Source organism: Nerophis ophidion, linkage group LG29, assembly GCF_033978795.1.
Source record: "Nerophis ophidion isolate RoL-2023_Sa linkage group LG29, RoL_Noph_v1.0, whole genome shotgun sequence".
Classification (NCBI taxonomy): domain Eukaryota; kingdom Metazoa; phylum Chordata; class Actinopteri; order Syngnathiformes; family Syngnathidae; genus Nerophis; species Nerophis ophidion.
The window spans coordinates 24,700,866-24,708,365 of NC_084639.1; the positions used below are offsets into that span (position 1 = coordinate 24,700,866).

General features: G+C 39.4%; 1 protein-coding gene across 2 annotated transcripts in view; it reads right to left on the minus strand.

Moving 5' to 3' along the window:
* Positions 1 to 7,500, minus strand: part of lingo2 (leucine rich repeat and Ig domain containing 2) — an 801,437-nt gene that overhangs the window by 732,003 nt on the left and 61,934 nt on the right. The window lies entirely within an intron of this gene.

Consider the following 7,500-nt stretch of genomic DNA (forward strand, 5'->3'; position numbering starts at 1 on the left):
GACATCTTGCCTGGTCCAAGTTACACGAGGAACGCGTAATGAATCAAACACGTAATGTTCTAATCACGTGTTTGATGAGCATTCCTCAACTTTCTCAGTCTTTTTTGCCATGTGTGCCAACTTCTTTGAAACATGTTGCAGCCATCAAATTCTAAATGATGTAATATTTGCAAAAAATAATTTTTTCCAGTTCGAACATTAAATATCTTGTCTTTGCGGGCTTTTCTATGGAATATAGGTTGAAAAGAATTTGCAAATCATTGTATTCTGTTTTTTATTTTGTGTTTTTTTACGATTTAGATGATGTGCCAAGTTCCCCAGTTTTGGGGTTTTGTACATCGAAGACGTCTTGCCTGGTCCAAGTTGCACGAGGAACACGTAATGAATCGAACACGTAATGTTTTAATTACGTGTTTGATGAGCATTCCTCAACTTTCTCAGTCTTTTTTGCCATTTGTGCCAACTTCTTTGAAACATGTTGCAGGCATCAAATTCTAAATGATGTAATATTTGCAAAAAATACATTTTTCCCAGTTCGAACATTAAATATCTTGTCTTTGCGGGCTTTTCAATTGAATACAGGTTGAAAAGGATTTGCAAATCATTTTATTCTGTTTTTTTTTTTTATTTTATTTTTTTTACGATTTAGATAATGTGCCAACTTCACGAGTTTTGGGGTTTTGTACATCGAAGACGTCTTGCCTGGTCCAAGTTACACGAGGAATGCTCTCATGCATAACTGTACCCAAAGGTCACTGCAGGGGGAAAAAGGACTTAACAGAGAAGGTTTCGAATTTATCATTGATTTTTTTTTTTTCCGCTCTCTCTTTATCTACCTCTCAGTCTCTCTCTCTCTCTCTCTTTCCATGTCCTTGGACGAGCTAAAAATACAATGTTCTTCTCGGGAATGAAAGCCTTGTTTTCCAAAGTGTCCTCCGGTTTGAATACCGTCAATTTGAACAGCAGTGAGGGGAGGAACATACAATTAACATTGAAACATATGGCATGTCGTAGTTAGAAGTGGGGAGAATGGCCTCAGATAGTACTCCAGAGTATTGTTACTTTAGAGTATTATGCCTCAAGTAAGGGTAGTCATCAAAATGGGTAAAAGTGCAGTAGGTAGGGTTGTGTTTTGTTTTTTTTCTCATTCCTGTGAGAATCCTGCGTGCGACCAAAGTATTAAGGAGGACTACTTGCTGCAGTGTGCTTAAACAACCACCGGGTGGCATGTGTGAGCAGATAATACCCTATCGTCTCTTTCTCTTGTGGACTTAGTGCATGCAAAACCAGTCCAGAACCACAAAGCGTTCAATCAATCAATCAATCAATGTTTACTTATATAGCCCCAAATCACTAGTGTCTCAAAGGGCTGCACAAACCACAACACAAACCAATGTATACAAATTTATTGTAAAAAAAAAATAAATTCAGTTGAAAAATGACATAAGCACCTCATTGGCAGAATTTTAAAACTGTCTTCAAACAAACTTATTTGTTTTAACACATTTTGCTAAAATTCAGTTAAAAAAAAATAATTGTCAGAAAACTCAGTGTAAAAGAAAAAAAAATGACCGCAGGAAAAACTTCAGTGTATTAAAATTGGGCTTAGAAAAATATAATGTATACGAATTTATTGTAGACATTTTTTGAAATTCAGTTGAAAAATGACACAAGCACCTCATTGGCTGAATTTTAAAACTGTTTTCAAACAAACGGATTTGTTTTAACACATTTTGTTAAAATTCAGTGCAAATAAAAATAGTTCAAAATAAACAAACCAATTTGTTTGCACACCGATTTTTTTTTTTTACACTCAATTTTTGTACAATGATATTTTACACAAAATTTTCCTCACTGAATTTTACACTTTGTCGACACTGATTTTTTTTTTTTACACTAAATGTTTTTGCACCAAAAAATATCCACAGATTTTTTCTGCGCACATTTTTTTACACAATTTATTTGCACATTGATTTTTGTTTTACCATTTATTTTTTTTACACTTAATTTTTCGATACTGAATTTTTTTACATTCAGTTTCTGCACCAAAAAAATATCACATATGGAAAAAAAAAGACTTAATACCTGGTATGTAACTTACGATTTATTTAGTAGCAACGTTGTACGGTACTTTCACTACAACTGTAGTTTCTGTCTGTGTGTGGGTGGGGGGGGTGGGGGGGAGAGAGCTCTAGTCAACAACAACACAGCACTTCCTCATTATGCGGCAATGACACGTTCACAAACCCCCGGAATTATGAGCATCAACATTACACCTTGCCAAAAGTTTTGCGTGCGATCACACGTCTGCCAGGCTACGTTTGATTGGTGTACTGGGGTCATGTGACAGTGCCCAGCAGGAAGTAGTGTCGCCGATGATCCAGAACAATGTATGTGTTTTTGGAAGCAGTAATCTACAGAATAGAATACGGTAAATTCCGGACTTTTTATCTACACTTTGAGAACCTTGGGCAAATTCGTGGATTTTTTTTCAAACAGTCACTGAGTCGGCGTTATTGTTTGTGCTGTGCCGCCATCATTGCGAAGAGTTCCCTCACATTGTCTTTCTGTTTAGACTGAGCATTCAACCGGAAGTAGAAGTGCCATTCCCTCTTCTAGCCGTCGATAGCATTTCTACTCGTATGGATTTTTAATAATTCACTCTAAGCAACGTTTGTAGGTTTTCCAATGCAGCTAAAACAATTCATACCTTCTTAACCAAAACACGGCACCATTTTTTACGTGAATCATGCCCGATAGGACCGGCGGGATTTAAGTCCCTAACGGAGACACACAATTAGCTGCTAGCCACTGGTCAGCCGGGGGACTAAAACTGAATGCAGCGTCAACAAAAGGAGATCGGAATTAAAAGGAGTGAATCATCAATGGTTATCACTCACTGTTTCACAGAAACTGATCGGTGACCATTCGATCGGCACATAACTACCTAAAAATGTAAAATGGTGTACTCTTTCAATGGTTCTGGTACTCAGAGCATATTTTCGGTATATTAGACGGAATCTTTACCTGACAATGTGACGTGGCAGGCAGACCTGTCAAGTCTACCTGGTCGGCGGTACTTGACAGGTCTGCCTGGTTGGCCACGCCTGTAAGAACAGCTGAAAGGCAGCACAGTGGTCAGGTGACCCCTCTGAAGAGGAATGCAGATGACAGTTGAAACATTGTCAGGTAAAGATTCCATCTAATATACCGAAATTATGGTCTGATTACAAGAAAATTTGAAAGAGTACACCATTTTAGAATTTTAGGTAGGTAGTCGATTGAATGGTGAAACAGTGAGTGATAACCATTGATAAGTCATGCCTTGTAATTCCCAAACCTGTATTCAGTTTTAGTCTCCCTGGCTGACAAGTGGCTAGCAGCGAATGTACCGAAAGTATGGTCTGATTACAAAAAAAATTTGAAAGAGTACACCATTTTAGAATTTTAGGTAGGTAGTCAATTGAATGGTCCCCGATGAGTTTCCGTGAAACAGTGAGTGATAACCATTGATAAGTAATGCCTTGTAATTCCCAAACCTGTATTCAGTTTTAGTCCCCCGGCTGAAAAGTGGCTAGCAGCGGATATACCGAAAGTATGGTCTGATTACAAGAAAATTGTAAAGAGTACACCATTTTACATTTTTAGGTAAGTAGCCAATCGAATGGTTACAAGAAAATTTGAAAGAGTACATCATTTTAGAATTTTAGGTAGGTAGTCGATTGAATGGTCCCCGATGAGTTTCCGTGAAACAGTGAGTGATAACCATTGATAATTAATGCCTTGTAATTCCCAAACCTGTATTCAGTTTTAGTCCCCCTGGCTGACAAGTGGCTAGCAGCGAATGTACCGAAAGTATGGTCTGATTACAAAAAAAATTTGAAAGAGTACACCATTTTAGAATTTTAGGTAGGTAGTCAATTGAATGGTCCCCGATGAGTTTCCGTGAAACAGTGAGTGATAACCATTGATAAGTCATGCCTTGTAATTCCCAAACCTGTATTCAGTTTTAGTCCCCCGGCTGACAAGTGGCTAGCAGCGGATATACCGAAAGTATGGTCTGATTACAAGAAAATTGTAAAGAGTACACCATTTTACATTTTTAGGTAAGTAGCCAATTGAATGGTTACAAGAAAATTTGAAAGAGTACATCATTTTAGAATTTTAGGTAGGTAGTCGATTGAATGGTCCCCGATGAGTTTCCGTGAAACAGTGAGTGATAACCATTGATAAGCCATGCCTTGTAATTCCCAAACCTGTATTCAGTTTTAGTCTCCCTGGCTGACAAGTGGCTAGCAGCGAATGTACCGAAAGTATGGTCTGATTACAAAAAAAATTTGAAAGAGTACATCATTTTAGAATTTTAGGTAGGTAGTCGATTGAATGGTCCCCGATGAGTTTCCGTGAAACAGTGAGTGATAACCATTGATAAGTCATGCCTTGTAATTCCCAAACCTGTATTCAGTTTTAGTCCCCTTGGCTGACAAGTGGCTAGCAGCAAATGTACCGAAAGTAAGGTCTGATTACCCCAAAAATTTGAAAGAGTACACCGTTTTACATTTTTAGGTAGTTATGTGCCGATCGGATGGTTCCCCGATGAGTTTCCGTGAAACAGTGAGTGATGACCATTGATAAGTCATGCCTTGTAATTCCCAAACCTGTATTCAGTTTTAGTCCCCCGGCTGACAAGTGGCTAGCAGTGAATGTACCGAAAGTATGGTCTGATTACAAAAAAAATTTGAAAGAGTACACCATTTTACATTTTTAGGTAGTTATGTGCCGATCGGATGGTACCCGATGAGTTTCCGTGAAACAGTGAGTGATGACCATTGATAAGTCATGCCTTGTAATTCCCAAACCTGTATTGAGTTTTAGTCCCCCGGCTGACAAGTGGCTAGCAGCGGATATACCGAAAGTATGGTCTGATTACAAAAAAAAAATTGAAAGTACACCATTTTACATTTTTAGGTAAGTAACCGATCGAATGGTCCCTGATGAGTTTTCGTGAAACAGTGAGTGATGACCATTAATGAGTCATGCCTTGTAATTCCCATCCCTGTATTCAGTTTTAGTCCCCCAGGCTAGAAACACACGAGCCTCCACCAGGGGGCAGTGTAGCGTACCCAGATGTAAAACATCTTTTGCACAATCCATCCATCCATCCATTTTCTACCGCTTATTCCCTTAAGCCATAAAGGAATGGAACGACCTCACAACAAACTTAAAAAGTTTAACATATTTTTATCTTCATTTACAATTGAAGTTAAAACGTGGCTTTGGAGCAATCCAAGCTGCTCACACAGTTAATAAGGTGGCCATTATGTTAGACGAATCAACTTAATGTGGATTATATTTATCCATTAAGCATTTTCGTTGTAAATTGTGAGGTGTGTCCGTTAAAATCATGTTGTTTTTTTCACACATGACGACAGATGTGAACGAGAGCATTTATTGTCTTTGTGTGATGATGTAAGGGCATTTTAGTACTTTTCTTAATTTGATTACGTGATATGGTATTATTTTACTGTCGTAATTTTATTGCATGATTTTTGTATCCCTTTGATTCAGGTAGCCAGGGACTGCAGATGGAAATGAGCTATTTAGCTATAATCTGGTACAGAACATACCGTATTTCTTTGAATTGCCGCCAGGTATATAGTATGCTACTGCCGGGTAGAACTCGTTTAGCAAAATATTATTTTTATCAGCGTATGTCTAGGATTTCCACTGGGTCAAACTCGTTTCGCCAAATAATTGGCATATACCTAGAATTTCCACCGGGTCAAACTCGTCACGTTACGAGTGACACTTCACCTGTCATCATTTTCAAAATGGAGGAGGCTAATTTCAATCATTTGAAATCGCATAAAGGGAAGAAGATTAAGAGCTATTCAGTAGGATTTAAGGTCCAAGCTATTGAAAATGCTAAAAAGAACAGTAAGCAGCTATGTTTTATTAATATACCATAGCTGCGTGTGTCTAATATGAGTTATTAACTGACTCCCGCCTCCTGGTGATAGAGGGCGCTAGTGATCCTTCTTGCGACAACTCGGCTGCAGAAGAAGTGACAAGCAGCAAGAGTGAGCAGCGTGTGTGTTTTTTTCCTCTCGCTTGCATTTTTAACATGGAGGATTACATGTCCAGTTTTTAAAACTGGACTTTCAATCGAAGCAGGAGGTAATAAAGGAAGATCTCCATCGAGACAGAGAGACTTTTAAAACTGAAGAAAGATAAGGAAGACTTCTATAAACAAGTTATCGATGCTTTTGATCAGAAGGAGCTGCGCATGGACTTCATTTATAAGTAAAGGTAAGACCATAATAACGTTTTTTTTTATCAAATGTGCTTTTCATGATGGTATCCTTACATCACACTCAAATTTTTAAGCGCAGGCCTAAATTTACCGCATGCCTTTGGTAAGCGCCCGAGTGAGAAGAGGTTTTAAAATAATTAGCGCATGCTTGCCTTTATCGCATGCCTTTGGTAAACGCCAGAGTGAGAAGAGGTTTTAAATTAATTAGCGCCTCGGCGGCAATTCGAGGAAATACGGTATCTGTCTTTGAGCTTAATGTTTCTGTCCATTGTCCCTTTAAATAAAGACTAAACTAAACTAAACAAGTTTAGTTTAGTCTTTTTGTTACCGGCTAAATAACCGGGCCTCCAAGAGGGACAAACTGTCCCCTGGAAGTCCACTAAAGAGACCTATGGGGTACTGCAGATGGTACCCTGAGGGACGCCCATCGTCCGTCTATTTGGATTCAGTGCTGTATTGCTTTGCAAATTCCTCCTGCTTCAGTCAGATATTTTTTATATGACGACTCCCCCTTCCCTACGTGCAAAGGTGCAGCGACTACCGTCCATCCTGTGAGTCAGCGACAGCATCATACTGCTTCGGAAAACTGAATGCAGGATATTTTTGTTGAAAGCGACCACGCACTGAACACGTCCCTTCTTAGGGATTACTGTACAAGCCGAGTCCAAACACACACCACAGGTACACATGCACACCTTTGCCTGTGGACGCCTGATCCTCGGGATTGAGGAACAGCCGAGGCGACGCATCACTGAATGCTTCAATAAAACATCAAAAAGGAGGGATGGAAGCAGTGGACAAATAACACACCTACGCAGGCGCCCCCCCCCCCCCCCCCCCGATACACTAAACTCCCTTTTCAGCGGGGAATGGCGAACGAGCACGGCCGACTAAGCCTGTTTCACGGGACGGCAGGCGAAGGGAGAGAGGAAGACTGTCTGCTTGCAGCGGTCATCTGAGCCACCTATTGGCAGACATGGACCTGCTCCTGCACTCTTTTTTTTAATTTTTTTATTTTTTTTTATTTTAGCACCCACAGACAAAAAAATAGTGGCATTTAATTCCTCACTGCTGAAGAGCATATCCTCAAGTCAGGCAAAGAAAGACTGGGGAATTATTGAATTATCTTAAATATTTCAAGGGTGCACGACAGGATGCACATCAATATTTCAACCCCCTTCCAGAAG